This window comes from Microcebus murinus, chromosome 1 (genome assembly GCF_040939455.1).
Source record: "Microcebus murinus isolate Inina chromosome 1, M.murinus_Inina_mat1.0, whole genome shotgun sequence".
In the NCBI taxonomy this organism is placed as follows: domain Eukaryota; kingdom Metazoa; phylum Chordata; class Mammalia; order Primates; family Cheirogaleidae; genus Microcebus; species Microcebus murinus.
In genome coordinates this window covers 138933332-138960169 of record NC_134104.1, presented here as the reverse complement: position 1 = coordinate 138960169, position 26838 = coordinate 138933332, and the positions used below count along the sequence as shown (strand labels likewise).

At 39.7% G+C, this 26838-nt stretch overlaps 1 long non-coding RNA gene across 1 annotated transcript; it reads left to right on the top strand.

The window, feature by feature from the left end:
- On the top strand, positions 1-26184 carry LOC142861568 (uncharacterized). The gene is made up of 5 exons (XR_012912801.1): positions 1-494; positions 18557-18692; positions 19675-19753; positions 25474-25629; positions 26122-26184. It is a non-coding gene; the product is annotated as an uncharacterized LOC142861568 (long non-coding RNA).
- Positions 26185-26838: the final 654 nt, after the last annotated feature.

The following is a 26838-nucleotide window of genomic DNA, read 5'->3' as shown; positions in this document are numbered from 1 at the left end:
GTTTCAGTCATGCATTAAAAAAAAAAAAAAACAAAAAAACCCCCACAGAGACTATTGGCTTCTAAGGACAGGCTTCTCATTTTGTCTTAATTTTTTGAACAACTGAAAATCAAGCAGAAATTTTCTGGAAGACTTCACTGAGGGAGTGTTCCTCTAGACGAGGAGATGGAGTTGTTCTCGACTCTACTTTTTGAGGAGCCACTTGTGGTTTGGCAGACATAAGCCCATTATCCTTTCCTTGGATATTTCCCTGTGATTAAAAAATAATCTTTCCTGGAAATTTAAGGATGTGAAAAGAGCCTAGATGTCAATGAAAAGAATTATGTCTTACTGTTCAGTTTCAGTCTCCGTGGGTACAAGTGTTTCCACCAACTTGAATTCTGTTTCCAAAAGAGGAAGACCATGTTCATGGCAATTTGAAGTAGAGTGACTAGGAGCTTTGGACTTTGGAGTCATATAGACTCAGGATTGAGTTTTGGCTTTTCCTTATCTGGGTAAGTCATTTCGTCTCTCTGGATGTCCATCCCTTGTGTGTAAAATGGGGTAATGATGGTACTTATGAAAGGTTCTTGTTGAGCATTAAATGAGATACACTAAGGGGGCCTTCAGCACAGTGCCTGGTACAAAGTATAGGACACTATCAATTAATGTCTGATGCTATTATCATGTTATTCATTATTATGTTTGTGGCCAACTCAAATCCAGGGAACCTGTTACTAGTTCTGTCCTCTGCTGACACCATTGTGGCATGTGATAATTGGGTTACTTCCATGCTATTGGTTGCCTTACTCCTTCTCATCAATCAGCCAACCAATGTATGGATTTAAAATTTGCTTTTATGCAGCAGTGAGCTCATACTGTTGTGTTAGCTGCTATGGTGGACATAGAAAATGGATAAAGAATAGCAGAGGGGAATTGGTATTTACTGAAGACCCACAAATGGGCTTACCTATTTCATCTCATTTAATTGTCACAGCAGCCCTGCACGGTAGGCATGTTGCTCTCGTTTCACAAATGAGGGAAGGAATCCTGAGAGGCTAAGTGACTTGCCTAAGCTCACACAGCAAGGAAGTAGATTTGCACTCAGCCCACTGTGTCCCTTAAGATAGTGCTTGTCTTATTGTGTCAAACCACTTCTTTGCCTTTGATGAGTCCATGAGCTAACTAGGCAAGATGAAATGCACATAATGCAAAGCAGGGTGTAGACTGATAGAAAGCTACAACAATCAGATTGGAAGGACAATAGCAGCATACACCAGCCAGCTTGTGGGCCTTGTCTATGCCCTCTTCCCTGAGGTTGTATATCCACAACCACTGCAGAGGAAGTAGTGGGAAACATGGCTGGGCCCACTGGCCATAGCTGTCTAGGTCAGTGTTGGACATTTGACCCAACTAGGGACAAGCTGATTTTTTTCTAGTCTCTTAGAACACAGAGTTGGATGTTTGAATTGGGAGATTGTGTAGACCCAGGAATGGTATACTAGTATTCTATTATTTTGTAACAAAATGCCAGAAATTTAGCAGATTTAAACAATACTCACTTATCAGCTAACAGTTTGGTAGGTCTGGGCCTGTGTCTCCAGGTTCTCTGCTCAGAGTCTTAGAAAGCTGAAATCAAGGTGTTGGCTGAGCTGTGTTCCTCTATCAAGGCTTTAGAGAAAAATCCTTCACCAAACTCTTTTAGGTTGTTGGCCAAATTCAGTTTTTTTTGTAGCTGTAGGGCTGAGGTTCTCATTTCCTTGCTGGTTGTTGACTGGGGGCTGTTCTTAGTTCCCAGAGACTGCTCTCAATCCTTGCATGGGGCATTTCATCTCCAAAGCCAGCAGTGGAATCTCTCCCTCCGTTGTATCCCTCTCATGCTTCTCATCCTCCTCTCAGGAAGAGCCCAGATCTTTTTATGGTTCACCTGATTAGGTCAGACACATAAGCATAATCCCCTTTTCTTAAAGTGAACCGTGTCATAATGATATAGCCTAATCATCACAGTGAAATCCATGGTATCCACAGTCCCAGGGATTATATAAGGCATGTGCACCATCACTGGGGAGTCTTGGAGACACTTGCCTTACACAGATGGGGGTTGCCATTTGAGGGGGGCATATGCAAGCGGGGCAAAGAGATCTGGAGGGGAGGAAGAAGAAAGAGATAGAGAGAGGAGAGAAGAAGAAGAGAAGAGGAGAGGAGAGGAGAGGAGAGGAGAGGGGAGGGGAGGAGAGGAAAGGAGAGAAGAGGTTCTTTATAGTGGTCCCAGAAGAGAACATTTCTTTGCCTTTTCCAGCTTCTAGAGGCCACCTATGTTCCTTGTCCTTTGGCTTCTTCCTTCACCTTCAAAGTGCATCACTCCAATCTTTGCTTTCATCATTGCCTTGCCTTCTCTTCTCTGTAGTCCAACTTCCCTCTGCCTCCTTCTCATAAGGACCTGTGATTACATTTAGGGCCATTAGGATAATTTGGAATAGTCTCCTCTTCTCGAGATCCTTGACTTAATCGCATCTGCAAAGTCTCTTTTGCCATATAAGTCAACACCCACATGTTCCAGGGTTTAGGGCCTGCATATCTTTAGGGGGCCATTATTCAACCCACCAGAGTAGGTGTGGATTCTAGAGCCATGTGGCTTGAGTTCAAATCTCAACCTTGCCATTTACTGACCTCATGACAAGTTACTTAGCCTCTCTGTGCCTCCTTTTTATCTTCTGCTAAATGGGGGTAATACTAGTAATATATATGCATTGCACCATTTTTGTGATGCTTTAATGAGGTAATGAACAAAAAGTGCTTATTGCAGAGCATAGCAAACATTGAGTGAATGTTGGTAATTATAGTTTTCCCTGATGTTATTTAGGGCCTATGCTATGTATCCATTGTTTTTTGCCTTCCAGCATCCATTTCCTTCTGGGGCTTCTAATAGCACCTGTGTTTTTCTTGGGGAACTTCCTCTATCTTGCTCTCTGTGTATGTGGTTTAGGCGAGGCTGAATTCGCTGCTAGCCCCAGGACTGGCTGTGGGACGCAGGCCCGAGCCCACCAATATAATTTCCTTGCCTTGATCCTAGGGATTGCTTCCACGATGGATGCCTGAGCTAAATTGGTCCAAGTGGTGTGAATCTGTGACTTTTCCAGGAGCAAGTAGCAAGGGATATTTTCATGGGGTCGCTGAGAGCAGAGTGTGTGAAGCTGTAGCTACAGGCAGCCTTTTTTATCCCCTTTTAAAGTTTTACCACACTGTGGAGCCAACCCAGAGGATGGGAAGCAGAATCAAGGAAAGGAGAGAAACCCCTGAAGTTTGAGGTTAAACTTCAAATACCGCTGGTCCTGAAACCAGCACTTTTGTGGTCTCTCAAGTTAAGTGAGCCGATAAAGTCTCCTTCTTACTTAAGCCAGTTTAGATTGGGTTTCCTGTCATTTTTATCTGAAAGATTTCCAGAGTCATGGGGGACTGGGGAATCCCTTCTTTCTCTCTGAGAGGAGATAGAGGCAGGCCATCCCTTGGCCTCAGCAGATGCATCACCAGAAGCCCCAGCCATGTGTTTGTGGCCCCAAAATGTCACTGGGGTGCAATGAAGTCCCTAATGTTCTCCCTACTCCTTCCACCATGACGGTGATGACGGTGATGCCTCCCATCCATAAGGAAGAAAAATCCTTTCTAATACTTGCAACAACCCTGCAAGGGAAAGATTATTTTATAGATGGGAGAACGGGAGCTCAGGGAAGTAAATTTTCCAAGGTCAAATAGCTAATGCTAGCCAACAGTAGGGGTCAAACACAAAGCTTGTCCCCTTCCTACTCGGCTGCAGTGACTCCCAGAGGCATTCTGGGAGGAGACTCTACAATCAGGAACTAAGTGATTATGTGTGCAGTAGCCATGGCCGCTTGGCCTTCGGGAAGGTTGGGATTCTTCTGTTCTGTGCATTGCTCCTAAGAAGATGCTGCAGACATTAGACTAAAAATCTAGGCCGGGCACAGTGGCTCATGCCTGTAATCCTAGCACTCTGGGAGGCCAAGGCGGGCGGATCATTTGAGCTCAGGAGTTTGAGACCAGCCTGAGCAAGAGTGAGACTCTGTCTCTACCAAAAAATAGAAAGAAATTAGCTGGACAACGAAAAATATATAGAAAAAATTAGCCGGGCATAGTGACATGCCTGTAGTCTCAGCTACTTGGGAGGCTGAGGCAGTAGCATTGCTTGAGCCCAGGAGTTTGAGGTTGCTGTGAGCAAGGCTGATGCCATGGCACTCTAGCCCAGGCAACAGAGTGAGACTCTCTCACACACACACACACAAATATATATATATATGTATATATATATATGAATAAATAAATACATAAATTTAAAAAAATCTCCTCCCATTGACTGGGTAAATTTGCATTCTGTATTTCCACACTTTCCTGTGTTTTATGTAAACCTTCTCATGTGTTGGATTTGTGTCTAGAGGATTCCTTCAGTGTTCAAATTAGACATTATACACTCTTGGGAATATTCTACTCAGTGGGCTTATCATTCTTTCTATAGGTATACGTCTAAACTGAGACATGAGGTACAACGTAAAGCAAATAGAAAGTAGCTACTGCCTTTTGAGTTCTTGTATTCCAAAGCAAATAATAATAGCAGTGAACCAGTGAATAACAAGCGTAAATACATGCACACATAAGTAAGGATAAAATATTGTGTTGTGATGACAAACAAACGTTGGCCACTAAATATATATGGATCTGAGCTTCACACACACACACCACTTTCTAATTCTGGGCAAATTACCTAATCATTTACCTTTGAGTTCCTCAACCAAAAATTGGGGACAATAATAATTCTTCACAGCATCACTGTGAGGATTGTGGCTATAATTGGGAGGATTATAGGGCTGAATGGCAATTGTAAACATTAAGCACCCAGCATGGTGCCTGGTTCAAAATGAGAACTCAACAATACTGAGTATTTTTTAGTGTATGTATATGTGAAAAAAGTAAAATATTTATAATGCATACACAAACTGTCTAATATACAGAAGGTACAGAATCAGATTTATAAAAGATTAATAAAGACTGAATATATGTATTTCATTATTATAGTTACACTTTGGTCCTAGAGACTAGACAGCTGCCTAGAAAAGCTGCTTTTCATGGGAAAAACTGAATCTATTATCCATTCAGACCTTAGTCAGGGACCAGGAGCCACAGGTTTTGTGACATGATCTTTGGAATTAGGATGCAGAAACCAGTTATTGGGCTGTATGGGACATATTCACCAACTCTCAGGGGCACAAGAGGATACTCAGGACAATCTTGGAAAAGCAAGATCCGAAGGTGGTCCAGAAATCAGAACTGAAGTTCAGGTGCCCCCTGGTCTCAGCAGAGAGAACAAGGCAAGAAGCACTGTCAGGTGTTAAGACAAATTCCACACAAGTCTCATATTCACTCATTGCCAATATCTATGTCTCCTCAAAATCTTTATATGGTATCAGCATAGCCCTGATTTTCCCCTTCTGAGAGCTGCCACCAAATTGGTGCTCGCTTGAAGTCCTATCTCTGTTGACCTGACTCCACCTTCTGGCCATTGTTTATTGGACAGTTGGAGCTGTCAATCCCTATCCCAGGATTTTAGAATTGGGATGTGTAGTTGCTTAGTGCATTTTCTGAACTAAGGACCTGGGAACTCAGGAGATGTGAAATAACTATATGCACAGGAAAGTGAGGAAAGTAAGTTTGGAGAGATGGGTGAGGCAGATGCAAAGAGTATAGAAAGAGATGCAAAGAGAAATAGAAATGAGAGAAAATGTATGTGTGTGTATTTGTGTGTGTGTGTGTGAGAGAGAGAGAGAGTGAGAGAGAGAGAGAGAGAGAGAGAGAGAGAGACCTCAGTTTCTGACTATTCTTCAGTTCTTGTTTTCAGCCTCTTCCCTAACCCTCAAGAGTCTTGAATATTTTTGAGTCATGATAAGTTCCACTCGCTCTGTTTTTTTTTTTTTTTTTGCTAATTCTAATTTGAGATGTGTCTTTTGTTCATTAATACAAATATCTAAGCAGGTAACACTTAACTTTCCCAATATCTCCTTATAGTCCCTATTTTTAAAATTTAATTTATGAATTTAAAGATTTCTATTCAATTAAGGATACTGTGCACAAAGTTAAAAGACAGCTATCATATTGAGAAAAAACTATTCGCTATGTCTAAACTGACAAAAGACTAATTTCTAGAATATGTAATAAACTTTTACAAGTCAACAAGAAACAAAACCCAACACCCCAAAAGAAAAATAGACAAAAGGTATGAGCAGGCGATTTATAGAAGACAGAAATCCAAAAGGCTAAGAAGGATATGAAGAATATTCAAAGTCATTATTAATAAAATAAAGTAAAAGTAAAACAAAGAGTTATCTCTTGACACCCATTAGACTGGCAAAATACAGAGAAAACCTGAAAGAGGAGACACAGCGACCACCTAAGTGCTTGTAGAGCGATGAGCATGTAGAGTGAGGCAGCCATTTTGGAAAGTAATCCAGCATTCATACTCTTATGATATATATAGGTGTCTTCCATGCCCTGGTCCTGGGTAGACAGCCCAAAGAGTTCTCACACAGGTTCAGTGAAATGCATAGGAGTACAGTAATTTCCGTATTGTTTGTGGTGGTGCGGTGTTAGAAGCCATTTCACCACCATGGGAACGTGTAGGTGAAATGTGGTCTGCACACATGAATACCGTGTAACAGGTAGAAAAAAATGGACTCAAAGCACAATGTGGATAGACATTAAAAAGCTAGTGCTTAGTGGAAATTGGAAGAAATAGAATGAGATATGTAACAATCTATCTCTATATAATAAAAAGACTTGCAAATATAGTACATATTTATAAATAAACCTTAATAAACATTAAAATGATTGCTGATGGGGTAGGGAACAGAAGAGAGAAAGGTGATGAAAGGGAAAAAATACACTACTTCACACTCATTAGGATGGCTACTATTATCAAAAAACCACCAAAAAAAATACTAGAAAATAACAAGTGTAGGCGAGAATGTGGAGAAATTGGAATGCCTGGACATTGTTGGTGGGAGCATAAAACACTGCGCCACTCTAGAAGACAGTATGGCAGTTCCTCAGAATATGAAAAATAGAATTACCACATAATCAAGCAACTACATTTCTGGATATAGACCCCAAAGAATTTTGAAAGATGAGTGTTGAGAGCCATTGGTATACTATGTCTATAGTAGCATTATTCACAATAGCCAAATGGTGGAAGCCCCCAAGTGTTCATCAGTGGATGAGCAGATAAACAAAACGTGGTCTACACAATCGATGGAATATTACTCATCCTTAAAAAGAAAGGGAATTCTAGTACATGCTACAACATGGATAAACCTTGAGGACATTATGGTAAGTGAAATGAGGCAGTCACAAAAGGACAAATATTATGTGATTCCACTTATATCATGTACTTAGAGCAGTAAAATTCATGGAAATAATGAGTAGAAGGGTGATTACTGGGGGTGAAGGGTGTGGGGTGGGGGGATGGAAGCTGTTGTTTGCTGGGCATTGGTTCAGTTTTTCAAGATAAAGAGTTCTGGAAAATAGTTGCACAACTAGTACTTGACACTACTAAATTGTACTTAAAAATGTTTAAGATGGTAAATTTTATGCTTTTTATTTTTTCCACAATTTAACTTTTTTTCCTCTCCATCTCTTTCAATTATTCTCTGTCTCTTTTTTTTTTTATTTCAAAGTATTATGGGGGTATGAATGTTTTTGGTTACATAGATTGCTTTTGTAATGCTTAAGTCAGGGTTATAAGGGTGCCCATCACCCAGATAGTGTTTATTGTATGTGTTAGGTAGTTTTTGGCCCATACCCTCCTTCCCCTCCCCACTGCTTGATTTCCTGAGTTCTACTTCCCTCTGTGCACATGAGTGCTCATCAGTTAGTTATAATTCAATAGCAAGTACATGTGATATTTGTTTTTCCATTCTTTAGATACTTCACTTAAGAGAATGGTCTCCAGTTCCATCCAAATTTTTGCAAAAGGCCTTAATTCATGCTTCCTCATGGCTGAGTAGTATTCTATGGTATACATGTACCACATTTTGTTAATCCACTCATGAATTGATGGGCACTTGGGTTGATTGCACAGCTTGAAGATTGTAAATTTTGCTGCCATAAACATTCTAGTGCAGGTGTCTATGTCATAAAATGGCTTTTTTTCTGTCTGGGTAAATACCCACTAGTAGGATTGCTAGATCAAATGATAGGTCTGTTTTTAGTTCTTTGAAGAATCTCCATACTATTTTCCATAGAGTTTGTACAAATTGCAGTGGCACCAACAGTATGTAAGTGTTCCTTTCTCTCTGCATCCATGCCAGCATCTATTGTTTTGGGACTTTTGGATAAAAGCCATTCTAAATGGGGTAAGATGATATCTCATTGTGGTTTAATTTGCATTTCCATGGTGATTAGTGACCCTGAGCATTTTTTCATATGTTTCTTGGCCAGTAGTCTATCTTCTTTTGAAAAGCTTCTGTTCATGTCTTTTGCCCACTTTTTAATGGGGTTGTTTGCCTTTTTCTTGCTGATTTACTTGACTTCTTTGTAGATTCTGGTTATTAGCCCTTTATCTAATGTATAACTTGGGAATATTTCCCCCTATTCTGTAGGTTGTCTATTTGCTCTGTTGATTATTTCCTTAGCTGTACAGAAGTTTTGTAATTTAATAAAGTTCCATTTATTTGTTCTTGTTGTTGCTGTGATTGCCATCAGGGTCTTCTTCATAAATTCTTTGCCTAGGCTGATATCTAGAGGAGTTTTTCCAACATTTTCTTCTAGAATTCTTATGGTTTACATAAATAAGCAAATAAAACGAGGGAAGGCCTTATACATGCTGATAATGTCCCATGTACCAAGGAATAAGGTTAACTCCACACTTTCCATAAGAGATGCACATTTTTAAAATGCAGAGTAATTCTTGTGGCCCTTGCTTTCCCTAAAAGCTCCACACTATGGAAGTAAAGAAGCAAGTGGCTTTATGACCCTTAGGCCAAATCCTCTTTTTGTTGCTTACAATCCTGTTTTTATGAGATAAGCCTTGTTGATTCAGATGGATCTGGAGGTTTTATGTTCCCATCCTTTTCTCCTATCCATTATTTCTTAGCTTTGAATTGGCAGGATTTATTATAGTTACAAAGTTCTGTCTTGTCCTTTTCTTTGTTCAATTAAATTCTGTTTAATTTAAACCTTGCCTTTCCTTTCTCCAGATTGTTTGGATTCAAACTTGCTGCCAAAGCACTGCCAGATCATTTCTTCTTGGCACAGCTTACAACATTAGGCTTGGCACAGTTGCAGTTGCTTTGTGTGGAGATGTTTAGCGTGGTATTGTCTCTCAGCTGACCATAGTGATGTCGTAGATGGCTTTAGTGTGCTACTTCAAGACAGATAGTGCATTCTAGCATGGAATCTGAAATAGACATGCAAATCTGAAGGTGTTCTTTGGGCATCAGGTTGGAGGTGGGAGTATTGAATGTGGTTCCTAGCTTGGGGGCACAGCTGGTCTATGGATTGTTCATGATTCCCAAATAGGTTGGACAACTTTCTTGGCTGGTTATGCACTCTAGTCTATAGAGAGTTCTATATAGTGTTCTATTCTATATAGTGCTTAAGCTGTTCTGCCCATGATTTTACAAAAGGAGATAATTCAAAATCCCCTGAAATCACGAGCTGATTGATGATCCAGTTTGACTGATGGATACGCTAAGCAACTATATAGAAAATTATATACGAAAATTATGTTTTCCTTCCTGAATTGCATAGCTAAAATACTTAAAGTTTTTCCAAACCAAAGTGTTAAGACAAGTTGTCCCTTTTCTATTGGTATTTATTTACAAGTTTTTACTTTAATAGTTGAGTTTTAGGTCTTCAATATAGTTGGATTATTTTTCTGGTCTTTGCCAATAAAGTCCTGTTGGATAAGATTCTGTACCACTGAAAAAGTCCAAGTGTTCTCAACTAACAAGTTAGAGGTTCAACAACACACACACACACACACACACACACACACACACACTTACACATGGTGGGGGGAGGGCGGGACACAGAGAGAAAGACAGACAGAGAGCATATCAAGATCAAAGTAGCCTAAGAAGCACTTATGCATGGTCAGGGAAATATATAATGGGGACTTTTTTCCAAGGATGTGCATTCTTTCTGGCCAGGGTGATAAGGGATATGAGAGGTAGAAAATAAACCCTGTTCTTTTTTGATCAGTATTATCACCATTTCTTGTAGACACCAGCTTTCCTACACCTGATTGCTTGAGAAACTAAAGCTATAAATTATGAGTGATTTTATTTTTTATTTTTTTTAATGAGTAATTTTAAATGTTACTTCTATTTTTATTGGCCAGTGGTGGAGCTAGTAAGAGAAAATCATTCCCTTAAAAAACAAAAGGAATTGAAACATGTTGCAACATGGATGAACCTCAGAGACATGTTAAATGGAAGAAGCCAGATACAAAAGACCACATACTGTAGGATTCTATTTATATGAAATGTCAACAAAAAGGCAATTTATAGAGACAGGAAGTAGATTAATGGTTTCCTATGATTGGGAATGAGAACTAGGAATGACTGCAAAAGGATAGAAAAGATCTTTATTGGAGAGATGGAAATGTTCTAATATTGAATTCAGGTGATGGCTGCACAGCTCTGTAAATTTACTAAAAATCAATCATTGAATTGTACACTTAAAACAGGTGAAATTTATGGTAAATGAAGTAGACCTCAATATATCTGTTAAAAAAGGAGAGAATCATGCCAAATAGAAGCCATAGATTATTGCTGTTTGAAATTATACAAGTTGGCCCTATAAACCATCTCTTTTCTTTTTGCCTCTAAACTGAAGGGAAGTAGGTATCTAGTCTCAGAAGATAATTACTTTATTTCTTTTCTTTTCTTGCTTTTCATATGAATTTTATTGAATTCAACCAGAAACTGGACAAGTTAAGGTCACAACTGATTTTAATATACTCAGTATCTAATATTCTTTTATTTTTTAAAATTTCAGAATATTATGGGGTTACAAATGTTTTAGTTACATGGATTGCTTTTGTACTGCTTGAGTCAAAGTTATTAGTGTGCCCATCACCCAGATAGTGTGCATTGTACCATTAGGTATGATTTCACCCATCCCCTTCTCCCTCCTCCCACCTGCATGATTTCTGTAGGGTTTTACTTCCCACTGTGCACATGAGTGCTGATCAGCTAGTTTCAATTCAATAGTGAGTACATGTGGTGTATGTTTTTCCATTCTTGTGATACTTTACTTAGGAGGATTATCTCCAGTCCCATCCAAATGGTTGCAAAAGGTATTAATTTATTTTTTATGGCTGAGTAGTACTCCATGGCATACATATACCACGTTTTATTGATCCACTCATGAATTCATGGGCACTTGGATAGATTCAACAGCTCTGAGATTATGAATTGTGCTGCAATGAACATTCTTTTTTTTTTTTTTTTTTTTTTTGAGAGAGTCTTGCTTTGTTGCCCAGGCTACAGTGAGTGCCATGGCATCAGCCTAGTCACAGCATACAATAAACATTCTAGTGCAAGTGTTTTTTTTTGATAAAATGACTTTTTTTTCCTTTGCATAAATACTCATTAGTGGGATTGCTAGATCAAATTGTAGGTCTACTTTTATAATAGTTCTTTGAGGAATCTCCATACTTTTTTCCATAGAGGATGCGCTAGTTTGCAGTCCCACCAACAGTGTATAAGTGTTCCTTTCTCTCCACATTCATGCCAGCAACTATTGTTTTGAGACTTTTTTTTATTTTGGCATATTATGGGGGTACAAATGTTCAGGTTACCTTTTCCCCCCCTTCCTCCCCACCCCCGGAGTCAGAGCTTCAAGCGTTTCCATCCCCCAGATGATGTGCATCGCACTCATGATGTATGTTGTTTGAGATTTTTTGATACAAGCTATTCTAACTGGGGTAAGGTGATATCTCATTATGGTTTTAAGTTGCATTTCTCTGATGAAACTAATCATCTCTGATGATTAGTGATGTTGAGCATTTTTTCATATGTAGTCTATCTTCTTTTGAAAAGTTTCTGTTTGTGTCTTTTGCTCACTTTTAAATGGAGTTGTTTGCTTTTCCCTGCTGATTTGCTTGAGTTCTTTTTAGATTCTGGTATTAGCCTTCTATCAGATGTATAGCATACTTGCACAAAAATAGAGACATAGACCAATGGAACATAACAGAGAACCCATCTATAAAACCATCCTCGTATTATCATCTGATCTTTGACAAAATAGACAACAATATACACTGGGAAAAAGAATCCCTATTCAATAAATGGCGCTGGGGAAATTGGATAGCCCCATGTAGAGGATTGAAACAAGATCCGTATCTTTCACCACTCACAAAAAGTAATTCAAGATGGATAATAGACTTAAACCTAAGGCATGAAACCATAAGAATTCTAGAAGAAAACATTGGAAAAACTCTTCTAGATATTGCCTATGCAAAGAATTTATGGAGAAGACTCCAAGGGCAATCACAGCAACAACAAAAATAAATAAATGGGACTTGATTAAATTAAAAAGCTTCTGTACAGCCAGGGAGACAATCAGCAGGGCAAATAGACAACCCAAAGAGTGGGAGGAGATAATCACTTTATATTAGTCTATGTAGAAATGACCCCAAATGCCATTCTGCAACCACTTTAGGACTGAAGGGACTGGACATCCTGTAGCTTGTCACTACACTGGTGAGAGATGTGCCCACTCAGTGCTAGATAATGGTCCCATGCCTGTATCCATGCTTTATCCCTGGGCTCTCCATCTTCTCAATGCATGGTCTCCTAACCTTGGAAAATGGTCTTTCTTAGACAATGGGAATTATCACGTCCCAAGATAGCACAGTGCATTTTATAATCTTATCACTTTCCACATTATGATACAGCAGAGTTTTAGATGTCTGTGTTCCACCCAAAACATAAGCTCTGTAGGCTGAGTGACTATTGTATTTATCCCTGTGCTCTCAGGACTTGACACACAGTGCATGCTCAACAAATGTTTGCTGGCCTGAGATGACTTTGTTTGCCAAAGAGTTGCCACTGCTCTTGTGGAAGGGGATGGTAAAGGTATTATGCAACTTGGTTGACTTTCATTAGGAGGTTCAGGAGAGCACCAAGGTATAGGTAGACTCATTTTCATTTTATAAACTTTCCTTTAACACAGTAATTTTGCTTTACAAAAACCACACCAAAACAACAGCCTTACATGCTCACGCATGCGTCTGTGTGTTGGTTGAGGGTTGGCTAATCTAGGTTCTGCTCAGGTGAGCTTGGCTTGAAGCCGTGGGTTGGGTCCAATTGTCCTCCACATGTCTTTCTTCCTCCTTGGATCAGTGAGCTACTGGAACACGTTCTTCTCATGGCAATGGCTGGATAGTGAGAGCATGAATGGAAACACGTGCTGCCTCTTAAGACCAAGGCTTAGAACAGTTTGGCATCACCCACACCCCACTCAATGACGTAAGTCACGTGGTTAAGTCCAACATCAGTGCATGGGGACATGGACTCAACCTTTAACCAAAAGAACTACAAAATCACAAGACCAAAAGCATATGATCAAGAATTGGAAATAATAATAATGCAACATGCTTACTCATAAATGCTTTCCCCAATAAAGCCAGGTTGAAATTATGGACGACAGAAGATTTGTAAGGGGGTATGTGGAGACATGGGAAACAACGAGTAACCAAAGCTCTATGTGGCCTGGGACTGCCCATCTGACTGGCTTGTACCTCCCAGTCATGAAAACATTGCTGCTGTCTCATTTCAGCTGAACTTGGCCTGTTAATCGCACAAGTATTAATAGAAAAGAATGCCGAGTCAAGAAGCAGTTACTCTCAAGGGAGGTTATAACAGAGCTTTTGGTGGTTTCAAAAGGAGAGCTTGGATGAGAGCTGAAAAGGGGAACACTTAAGTTATCATTTCAATTTTAGAAACTGTTAGTCTCACCTGCTGAGGAAACTATACTCCAGAAGGGACACACTAGAGGAAGATGAAAATTGTCCCCAGTGCTTGTGGAGCCTGCAAAGTTGCTCTGCCTGACAGAATAATGATACGTTTTTTTTTTCAAGGGCTTCCATTTACTGAGAATGCCAACGTGGCCTAATCATTTAAATGAAATGTTTTGACCAGCCTGTTTGCAGGCAGGGCCCTTACTTTGTCTTTCAGCAGGTTTCTTTACATAAAGTAAAAAAAGTCATGGGGAAGAGTTACCAAGCACAAAAGCAACTTTGAAGCCCTGAGATACATTACAAAATTATACCAATATATAATCAAACATAGTAAACACATTACCAAGGCCCTGGTGGATGCAGAGGCCCTGGATCCTGGCCACTTTTCCTTCCTTTCTATGTCAGTTTTGGAAAATAAGTGTTATATTTCTGCTTTATTTATTTATTTATTTGGTCCACCTGAACAACATATATTTTTTTCATTTGTTTATTTAACATTGATTGAGTGTTTACTATATAGTGGCAGCAGGCTACCTTCTGCTCACAGTGATCAACCATCTCATTTGCCCAGGACTGAAGGGTGTCCTCAGATGGGGGTGTTTAAGTTTTAAAATCAGGACAGTCCTAGTCAAACGAGATGAGTTGGTCATGCTAGTTCTGAGATACTATGGCCAACAGGGCAGCGTCTGCACCTTCACGAAACTAACATTCTAAACACAAAGAGCACCTCCCCGGATTACACAAATGCATAAAATAAAGCAAGTCATGATAGGTACTTTAAAGGAAGATAACATGAGCTCAAGATAGAAAACAACAGATAGAAACCTACTTTGAATGTAATGACCAAGAAGAGGAGGCATCTAAGCTCAGGTGTGAAGGACACTTGGGGCTAGCTAGGTGAAGAGTGGAGGGGAGGGCATTCAGAAGAGGGAACAAAACAGGCAAGGGTCCCAAGGTGACAATGAACTTGGGGTATTTGAGAAGCTAAAAAAAAAAAAAAAAAAGACCCAGGCTGGCACAGGGAAAGTTGGGGAAATAGACTCAGGAAGATTGAAGAGAAGGCAGGGCCTTATAGGCTGTGGTTGGAAGTTTGGATTATTTTTTTTTTTTCCTTTAACTTTCATTGAAGTTTAAGACACATACAAAAACCATAAGCACACTTCTCATAAATGTTTTTACACTCAGGGTACCTGTGTAACCAACACTCACATCAGGAAACAGAGCCTGCAGTGGCACCCCATGGTCCCCGCTGCAGTCACGGTGGCCCCACTCCTGCCAGGGTGATTACTAACCTCACTTCTGACAGCGTTCATTAGTCGTGCCTGCTTTCAAATGTAACATAAACAAATCATATAGTAGTGCTCTCTTGTTCAACAGTATGGTCTTAAGATAACCATGTTTTTTTCTGTGATTGAATTCATTTTTATTGTTGTTGCATGTTCTATTGCATGACTATACCAACATTTATTTATTTATCAGCCATTGATGGGCATTTGGTTAATTTCCAACTTGAACATATTTATGAATAGTGCTACTAAGAACAATCTTGTACCTATCTTTTGGTGTACGCGTGAGTGTATCTGGGGAGAGGAGAGTGTATATACCTAACGGTAAGATTGCTGGGGCATAGGATATGAATATGTTCAACTTTAATAGATACTGCCAAACAGTTTTCTAGCCAGCTTGTTCCAATTTACACTCTTGCTAGCAGCATGTGAGCATTCTAGTTGCTCCCAAACCCTCTAACACTTGGAATTAGCCCATCTGCCTTTAGCCATCCTGATGGTGGCCGTGGTATTGCAATGTGGCTTTAATTAGTCCCTGATGATTAATGAGGCTGAGTCCCTTTTTGTATGTGTGTTGGCCATTTGGATGTTCTCTTTCATCATGCAGTTGTTCAAGTGTTGGGCTCATATTCTATTGAATAGTTCTTATTTTTCTTACTGATGTATTTGAATTTTTTATATTCTAGATATGCATCCTTTAACAGATGCATGTTTTGCAAATATTAATACCTTCTCTCACTCCATGCGTTGCCTTTTCACTTCTCTTTGATGAACAAAAGTCATAATTTCAAAGTAATTCAATTTATTATTTTCCCCTTCACGACTAGGACTCTCTGTGCCCTGTGTAAGAAATCTTTGTGGATTCTAAGAGAAGTGTTTGGAATTTTATTTCATGTTCAATGAGGATCCATTGTAAAGGTATAAGCAGGAAAGGGCCACGATCTGATTTACGTTTGTGAAAGTTCGTGTATGCTGCTACCTAGAAGGCAGGAAGCAGGGAGGGAGTCTGGGTAGGGGTCAGCTGCCTCAGCACGAGCAAGAGAAGATGATGGCTCAGCACTGATGGGATTCACAAGTGGATTGGCGGAGGTGACGCGGAAGAAAAGGAAGGCTTGGGGGTCATACTCAGCTTGCAGTTTAGAACTGAGTGGTTGGTGGTACCATTTACTGACATGCAGAACTGAGGGCAGCTTAGGGAGACAGGAAAAGAGTGGCTTTTTGGTAGGGGGAAGCGAGATGCATTTTGTACATTTTGAGATGTCTCTGAGGCATCCAAGTTGAGATATCTGGGGGTGTCTAGATATGCAAGTTTGGAGCTCAGACTTGTGGCAGGTGTGCGTGTGTGTGTGCAGGGAGCGAGGGATCTGAACTCAAAGGCCCTTGGAGTCTTTCCTGATCTCTCTGGAGGAAAAATTGATCAGTCCTTCCTTTATATGTCTCTGTATTCTGTACAGATTTCTGTCATTTTTTTTTTTAATAACAAATTTGTCTCACTCAGTTACTCTGGGAATTCATTGAGAACAAGGTATCTGATAATGTCCTTGTACATTGCATGAGTCAATCCATTTTTGTTACCCAGATGAATGGATTTTCTTCAAAAGGAAAAATACAAAACTAATAAAAAGAGGTTGTTTGAAATCAAAACCTACCATTCAACCAGAATTCACAACATGTTCTGCAAATTCCAGTAATAAGTTGATAGGGTAAAGAAGAACCCCAGTATGTAAGCAAAAATAAGAAAGTGTGTTTCTAAGACATCGCATTCCTCCTGACAGTGAGTGTTGAAATGATTCTGAGCCTAGTGTCCCCATGAGAAAGGGACGGCACTCCTCACGCCATCCCATGGCGTCTCCTATGTAAGGAGACTGTCTGTCTGCGTCAGGGTCAGCAAGAAGAAGATGCACATTTCCGTGACAAAGCGGAGCTAAATTAAGGAAAAAATAATCAGGGCAGAGAGGGGAACTGACACCTCTTTCCAGTTTCCTATTTCCCGTGCCTTCAGCATACCCCCAAATTGGTTCTTTTTCGGAGGCAAGAGGAAGAATCAATGCATAAATTAAAAGCCATGTTTGTTCTCTAGGCTGGTTGTTGGTGTCAGGGCCAAAATTCTCCGACCTCACTGCTCTACTGGGGCTGATTTTAGTGATTCTCAGGGAAGCCTGAAGCTCAGGGGTCCAGAGGAGGAGGGCGACATTTCAGTGTGGCAAACCTATCTACCCACAGTTTTGAAAGTCTGCATCTCTTTGTCCAGACCTGTGTGTACATAGATGCATAATGTGAACCGCGTTAAAATTGGTAAAAAGAAACAGGTGAGGCTAATTTTAATCATACAGTTTAGAGGAGGAGAGGAAGGGCAAATTCACACCTGTACAATGAACACTATCTGGTGGATGGGCACACTTATAACCTTGCCAAAAGCAATTTATGTATCTAAAACGTTTAAATCCCCATAATATCCTGAAACAAAATAAATAATATAAAAATTAATATATTTTATTTAATCCATTATATTAAAACTATTAATATTTCAACATGTAATGTAAAATAAGTAGTGACATCTAATATCCTATTTTTATATGAAGTCTTCAAAATTTGGCATGTACCTCAATTCCAAGTACCTGCATTGCAAGTGCTCAGTAGCCACATGTGGTGAATGGGTACCACATTTCGTTTGCTCAGGTCTAGATTTAAAAACTGATGCAGCTCCTGTAAGACATCGTGCTTCCCAGAGGTCTGGTTTTGGTCTAACTTCCAGAGACCTTTCTGAGTCCAAGAACATCTTCCTCCATTTGTCTTTTCTTCCTAAAAACACTGTAGAGCCTCAATTGAACTTCTTCTCTCCTTGTAGCTGCTACCACGTACACTCTTCCTTGGTTTCTGTTGCCCCTGGAACCAGTTGTGTGCAAGACGGTATCTTTCTGCTCTTTCTTCCTGCATTTCCTTAATTCAGGGCCACGGGCACCTTTCACGCTTGGGTTTTCCTGTTAATAGCCTGTGAAAACAGGAGATAAAATGACAAATACAGTGAAGACATGAGAGGAAGCTTCAAAACCCTCGAAGTCCTTTCCTGTACACTGACTGACTCTTGAGTGAGGTGGAAGCCAGAAGCTTCCACTGCTTTCTTGCTGTGTGGACGGCCTTCAGCATTTGTTTGAAAGCATGGGGCTCACCAAGCCTCCTCACTTTTGCAGCTCCCACCAGCAGCGATGGCCAAAAGGTGGCTTCCCACTAATGTCCTGTCTTCCTCCCTGTTGGCCCAAAGACGCAGCTAGGTGGCGATTGACAAGCAAACAATCTCTGAAGGGCTCTGGACTGGCTGACATCTCTCACTGGATTCCTCTCTCGGCCGGGAATTAGCAGACACCGTCGGGTATTTCCTTCTACAGGACAAACCGAATGTGAGTGATAGCGTGGCTTAATAAGGGGCACGAGGTTATGATGAAACTCAGAGTGGGTGTTAATGGACTTGGATTGGGGTGGCGAAAGGAATCGGCTCCATTAGCTTGTTAGAATTTAAAGAACTTTCAAAGAAGGAAATAAAAAGTGAAACCAATTTATTTCCACGCCAAGAATGATAAAAGAGCACGGGGTTGACGGCAAACTCCGTCACCTCCTGCCTTTCACGTGGCACGGGCAGCATTAGCAGCTGGGCCCAGGTACATACTGACACGACTCAGTGCGGTGACAGCTTTGTGTCCAAAACACTCACTCTTCTGCCTTTCCCAGTCTGCAGTGAAATGTTTGACAGGCCCAGCTCAGCGGGCATGCTGTCTTTGCGACCTTCTCAGAGGGGGTCTCACCTCTGGGAGATAAGCTCAGTGAACCGTGCAAGTCGCCTGGGACTTAGGAAAAGTTAAGTAAGCAAAATAGCAGTCAGGGTCCCAGGCTGAGTCAAAAGGCCTGCCTGAAGCAGCTACGGGCTGTCAAAGGGAGGCTGACAAGGAAACTGTGGTCTCATTAGACATTCAATCAAAATGGGAATATACTCCAGATTCTGTCTCCAAAGACCCTTTGTGGCCTAAGTTATCAATCATTACCTGTCTCAGCCACGCAAACTGTCTGGATATTAATAAATGACTTTTAGGCAGCCATCCTGTGTTACGTGTCTCAGTGTGGACGTGTGGAGAGGGATGATTTGGCAGTGTAATCAGGAGCTGTTGTGTGGCAAATCTATTCCTAACTCTTTCTGACATATGTCTGAACACTCAGATAAATGCAGGGAAAGGGCAATGTGAATACCCAATCATTATGAAAAATGTTACTCCTATTGTGGGCAATTAAGATGTATTAAGCCCATTTTATGTAAGAAATATGCAGATCAGATTCATGGTAGGTTAATCACAAAGTTGAGTGCTAAAACTTCTTCATTTTTTTCTAAAGGAAGATGAAAGATTCAAAATGCAATGGATGATGAATCCCGTCCAGGATTTAGATGAAGATTTCCACTGCCAAGACCATGGTATGTGTTCTCATCGCCTCACCTCCAGATTATTAAAGAACCCTTTTCTGTGCAAGACCATTGGATCCTACCCAGCAGCCATTCTTCCTTTTTCCCTGGTAGCACAACTTCAATGTTGCTATCCACCAATTCCCATGAGGCATTGTGTGAGAGCTGCTCCCAGGGACGCCCCTCCTTGGTATGTCCAGCCTGCCCCTCCCATGGGATGAGAACACCCCAGTGGCTCGTGAGAGCCTGCAGGCAGAGAGTCACAAGTACCAGCCATCAGTAGCAGCCTTTGGATCGGGGTCCACCAGAAGGGTGAGTTCTGAGAGAGATGGATGGGCGCTGACAGTTTCTGCCAAGTTGCACAATGAACCAACACTAGAAGCACCTTTCTCCAGATTTCTTTTCATGTGAGTAAGCAACTCTCTATTATTTAAGCTATTCTCAGGAAAGTGCTCTCTGACTGAGGAATAGGGTTGCTATTTGCTTTCTAAGCGCTGGGATAGCAGTCTGGGTTGTTAACAGTCAACATCCAATCTGACGACTCAGTCACCTGTTTTATTTGGTCAGTGCCATTGCTATGCCATTTAAAAGATATTTCAAATATTACCCTGTTTTGTAGAAGAAGCATCCAACTGATAGACCTCTTCCCTAGTCTTTTTGCTTTTAGCCTCTCCCATTCCCTAAATTATCTACTGATTAATGACTGATGAGGAAATCTTCCTAGAACAGATTTTTTTTTTATCATATCATTCTTTTTCTTGAGAGCCCACAGTCTTAAAGATAAAATTTTTCAACCTGACATTCAAGATCTTCCCCATTCTGGCCCCAACCTACCTGTCTAATATTATTACCCACTACTCTCAACCTTTTATACATAAACCTTTAATAATAATAACAAAATTACTACTACTACTACTACAACAACCAGTTATTGAGTGCTTGCTCTGTGCCAAACATTGTGCTAAGTAGTTTAGGTGAGCCATCCAATATAATTTATAGAGCAATCCCAAAGGGTAGGCTTGATCATCAAAACCATTTGATAGATGAAGACACTGAGGTTTCAAGAAGTCACACACGAACAGGAAGCAGATTCCAGGCCTTCCTAAATAGAAACACCATGTTATACTTTATTATATAATTTATTCTCATGTGAACTCTCTGCTTCTAAAGAGCATATTTATATATTTTAAAATTTGATCAGTGCCTCGTACAGTTTTTGCACAGAGAGTAAATGTCTGAAAACATATTTGCTGAATAAATAAATTCTCCCTGAGCTCCACTGGGGAGACTGCCTGACACCATGAATTTTCCTTTTGGATCTCTCTCTGAGCATGTCTTTCATGGCACCACTTTGTGAAAAAGGAGGAAATTATCCTAAGACTGATAAGAAAACTAATGTAAATCAGAATAGCTCATTTAAATGTTTATTAAGGGCATGTGGAGAAAAAGGGATTTTTATACATTGCTGGCAGAAATATGAGGTGTTTCTGCCTTTCTAGAAAGCAATTAAGCAATTTCTATTAAGTTGAAAAAAAGTATATATTTCCTTGGACTCGGCAATTACCAATTGTAGGAATTGATCCTACAGAAACAAAAACACCAGTGCATAAAACATATGCAAAAATGTCTTTTGCAACATTGTGTGTTGTGGCAGAAAACTGGAAAATATGTGAATATTCATCAATGGTGGGACCACTGAATAAATTATGGTATGTAATTATACCATGAAATCTTATGTAGACATTTAAAAAGACAGATTAGAGCCATATAAGATGATTTTGAGAAATTAGCACAAGGTAATATTGAGTGAGAAATGCTAGATGCAGAAAAGAACGTCTAATCTTATTTTTGTATCATTAATAATAAAAAGTGTTGTGCATCTGTGTGTATGTGCATGTATGTGTGTGTAAATTTTATGAATAAGCAGAAAAACATAAAAGACAAAAATATTGTTAGCATGGAGTACCTGGGGAAGGGGGCAGGGCCCACATAGAATGGTACTTTGGAGAGATGGAGAAACAAGCTTTTGAGAAAAGGGGGGAAATGACATTGCAGTAAAGAAAATAATCACATTTATGTATCTAAGCAAAATTAGGTGTATGTGTATAAATATATTAAATTAGAAGTAATAAAGTAATAAAATAGATGACAACAAGCACTTATTTTAACCCACATATATTCTACAGACTCATTCTGACATCGTACCTATGAAAAGGGAGGTCACATACTACTCTTAAGATGTCTTTTTCCACAGAGAAATCTTGCTCTTGTTATCACACCCATCTTCCTATCTTTGCAGAGCATCTAAAGGTTTGGTAAGGTTCACTTTTGTCTGCATAGGTTGGGTGCCCTCCTATATTTTGTTTATCTCCCAGTAGGATGTTGCTCACCCCTAGGCAGTCAGATGTTTGGTAACTATTAACCTTAAAATGTTTTTTCTTTCTTTCTGGTTTTCATGTCCCTGTTCTGGTCAGCCGAGGTCACTTTACAATTTCACACATGTTACATGCCTGAGTTATCATCAGTGCTCTCTTTGAACACAGTAAATACAACATTCCCACCTTTGCTTCCTAGAAGCTCTCCAAAAGGAAAAAGGAGAATGAAAAATACAGATACCAACTCCCTTTTCAGCAAAATTAAATAATAGCAGAAATTCCAAACTACAAAACCCGTAGAAGGGCTGCCAAGAGCAATGGAATTCAAGCAAAGGGGTCCAAGCAGAGAGATATATCATGGCCAGAAAGCTCAGAAGAAGCACGAAACAAGTCACCCATGGAAAGTGAGAACACAGCCTCAGGTGACCAGATCGAAATCTCAGCAGTTGCTGAGACTCCCCAGACCTGGATTCCTTTCAAGAAACAAAAGAGATGAGGTTAAACGAAAAATGATGTGGGTGAGCCACATCTGCAGGAAGCAGAGTGGAGGAGAAAAAAGTTCTTACATTGCAGAAAACCCTACAGTTGTTTATCTCTACTAGCTGAGTAGAAGGAAAGGGTAAACAAACTCTTTACACACACACAAACCAAACAACATTCAAGTTTGGATTCAAGTTACACTACACAAACTTCCTACATGTAGTTGTTACAAAAAACACCAATTTCAACTGTGAGTAATGAAACATGTACAGCACAGGATCAATATAAGAAATAAACAACAGAAAACAGTGGCAAAGAAAAAAAAGATACTATCAAAAAGATAAAAGTCACAACCAATTTTCCATCATAAACTACAATAAACTTAATTATCCTATCACATTTGTGATGCTGGAATGCAAAGCAGAAATGTAAGAGCTCAGAGAAAAGACAGTGTTTTGGTCAGTTTGGGCTGCTATAACAGAATACGGTAGCCTGAGTGGCTAAACCACAGAAATCTATTTCTCACAGTTCTGGAGCTGGGAAGTCCAAGATCAAGGCATGGGCAGATCTGGTATGTGGTGAGGGCATGTTTCCTGATTAGCAAATGGCCATTTTCTTGTTGTATCCTCACATGGTCGAGAGAGAAAGAGACATCATGTCTCTCCTGAAAGGGTACTAATCCCATTCATGAGGCTTCACTCTGATGACCTAATTACCTCCCAATGACTCCACCCCCAAATAACATCACACTGGGGATTTAGTCTTCAACATAAGACTTTTAGGGGGACACAATGTTCAGTCTCTAGCAGATAGTAAGAATATAAGAAGAGTCAGATAGTAGCTCAGCAAAAAGTAGGAAAGAACATATTAAATAGTGGATATTAAACTACCACATAGATGAACATTATAAAGCAATCTATTAAAAACAATAAAATAATTGACTATGATTGGACAATAGAGGTGAAAGAAGGATGGTGAAGGAAGAGAAAATATACTAAATTCATCATTGCTTATAGTAAGGAATTAACTGGTAATGTATTAAGTTATAGTTATAAAAGTAACCACTATAATAAAAGTATGTATGCTATTAAAGATTAGAAGAAACACAAATGCAAAGCAAAAGATGACATGTTAAAGAAAGCTTTAAAACTAGAAAAAGGAAGCATAATATAAAATAGTATATTAACATATTTGTCATATCAGTATTTATAAATGAGCTAAAATCTCCTGTGGAAAGGAAAAGCCTTTCATATTGGTGTCATAAGATATATCCTAATAAGTTTCCTGGACCTCAAAGACAAAGCAAAGCATACTTTGGGTAGTCACCTATTGGGGGGAAAAAAACCAACTGGCTACAGATTTTCCCCAGCAACACTCAATACTAATAGACAGTGAGAGTAATAACTGCAAAACTCTTAAGGAACTAAATGGGATTCAAATATTTGATACCCAGACAAAAGTTGTTCAAGGATAAAGGCAACAGATCAGAGCTTGAAGCTACACAGAAATTGTTTTCCTTGTGAGCCTTTCTTGAGAGATGTCTACTAGAACAGGGATTTGCAAAGTATGGCACTTAGGCCACCTGTTTTGTTTTTTTTTAAATAAAGTTTTATTGGAATTCAGCCACACCCATCATTCACATATTGTCTATGGCTGCTTTTGTGTTATAACAGAAAGTTGAGTAGTTAAGACCTTATGGCCTGAAAAGCTAAACACACACACATTCACACAATCTTGCCTTTTACAGAAAAAAGTGTGCTGATCCCTATACTAGACTGTAAGTTCTTTAACGATAGGGGCCTATGTTAGTTCCTTGGCACTTATTCCTGGCGTGTAGAAAATGCTCCACAAATATTTGCCAAATAAATGAGTAGGTGCCTTAGTTCTCATTCTCTCACCTTGAGTGCGTGCACTCCATCTGCCTCCTCCTCCTGAATTGTCATTCTTTTCTTCATTCCCCAAATAGACCCTTGGTAATAGGGGCACAGGAAGGTTCAGTAACTTTTCTTTCAAAGACTACAAGAAGCTGGAAAGAGTTAGCAAACTGGCCAAGCACTCAGGAGAGTAACAGTGAGTTAGTCTGTGCAGAATTGCATTCACTGAATTTCGTATGGCTTCAAATACTGCTAAAAATGTCCTACATTTGTGCAATGATCTACAGATAACAATTTACTTGCTCTCTTGTCCTTTCTCTGCCTGACTCCCATTAAAATGTGTTCTGTTCTCTTATAAAAAAAAATGTTTAAGGGAAGAAGGGCTATATTTAGTAGGTATAGAAATTAAACTAAAGGATTGCTTGTTAAATCAATCCTATTTCTCTCTCCTCAGATCTTTTTTTGTCCCTTTTCGTATCCCTCCCCTTTAATTCACGCTGGGCTACCTTAGAAACTCCAGTAGGTTCTGAGCTCTGGGGACGTGGACATTAAGCAGGACACCTCGGTTTTCCAAGAGCAGTGAAGTGATGGTTGAGGATGTGGGCTTTAGAGTGAAAAGCTCCATTTAAAATCTTCGCCTTGTCTCTCACGAGCTTGGCCTTGGATGTGTTATTTAACCCTTCTATGCCTCGGCTACCTTAGCTGTAAAATGCGTTTCGTAATAGCACCCTATTTCATAGCCTTGCAGGAAAATTAAATATTTTAGTATAGAATAAAGCACTTATAAAAGTACTTGGCACATAATAAGCATTCACAAGTGTCAGCTAGAATGCGATTGTCCCTGTCACCATCCTTCGCTCTTTGGTGTTAAGGGAACAATTAGCCAGTGGCTTCCGCAGTGATATCTGCAGCAGAGCTGTCAGAAGAGTTTGGGTAACAGGGCTTGGATGTGCATGGCTCTCAGGCTCCCGGAATGAAGCGTTTTCCTTCCCTCGATCTCTAGGTTAGCTTCTGCCTGGCCTCTGGACCTCAATCGCTCCACATGATGTTGATTCTTGTATGCTGCTGGTGAGGGCCAGTGTTTCTTCAGGAATTCCACTTTGAGTTGATTATTCAGTGAAGATAGTAAAGACGATACTCTGTACAGCTCCAGGAAGAAGTAATTTCTGGTTTTTTGCTATTTTGGGAAAACTTGTTAGTATGCATCATTACTAGTTAAACAGATAAAGCTTCTGCTTGCTATGAGATTTACATGTATTTTGGGCTTTCCAGGAAGTGAAACATAATGGTACTCTAAGTATTAAGTGTCTTAACGAATGACTTTAATCCGATTGTCATGAATAGGATTCGTCTTATGTCAGAGCCAAAGAAAGCAGTTCGTGTTATAACAAGCATTGTCTGAAAGCATGAACCAGGTAGTTTACCTGGTTTTGCCCACACTGGGACTATAAAAGACCTTCAATAATTCATCAGGACCCAATTGTCTAACTATAACCGTACTCAGAGAGATATTTTTTAAAAAATCTTGGGATATTCTTATGACAATAAAATCTTAGGTAAGAGTGACCTAATCCACACTCTAAAATTAGAACAAGGTACATGGCTGTGAGACTCCTAGAATGAACTATTTTCCTTCTCTTGGTCTCTGCAGAGTGGTGACTGCCTTCACACTGACGACATACTGTATAAGATTTAAAACACCATAACCATAAAGGTAATGTAGTAAATCCAAGATAAACTTAAAGTCTCCTCTTTAAGGAGCGGGTGATGACTTTTAGACACTGAGCCCAAGCAAGTGGCCTTCACTCTGCCTTGGTCTGGTGCCTTCTTTGCACTGTCCAAGTTCTGCTCGCCTTCCTCAGATAATCCCAAGCCTGCTCTGTGGGCATGTACTTTCTTTTGATCACAGCCCTTTACAATTTACCACAAATCCTTAGACTTGATGATGTACTTGTTTTATAGTGCATTTCAGCACAGTCGACCCCAGCCTCTGCCACCTGCAAAAGATACCTATGGAAGTTTGGGTCCAGCCAAACTGGCCTTTTTTATTTTACTAATTATGTATATGAATAACCTTTGTCTGTTTCCTTGGGGTTGGGATGATTTTCTCCTAAGAAAATGAAGATTTTTCCCTTCATATTTTTTCCATTAATTCATGATAATGGTAGTAGATATGATCATGCAGGTGATGATGTCCATGTTAACAGTGATTGCAACCCCAGTGGCAAAGTTTATGTATTGTTTAACATTTAATTATAGTTTATTTACATGCATATATTATATAAAATTATAATTTATTAACAATATAATTTAAATTTAATGTTTATTCTCCTTTATAGACAAGAAAATTGTGGCTAAGAGAATTTAA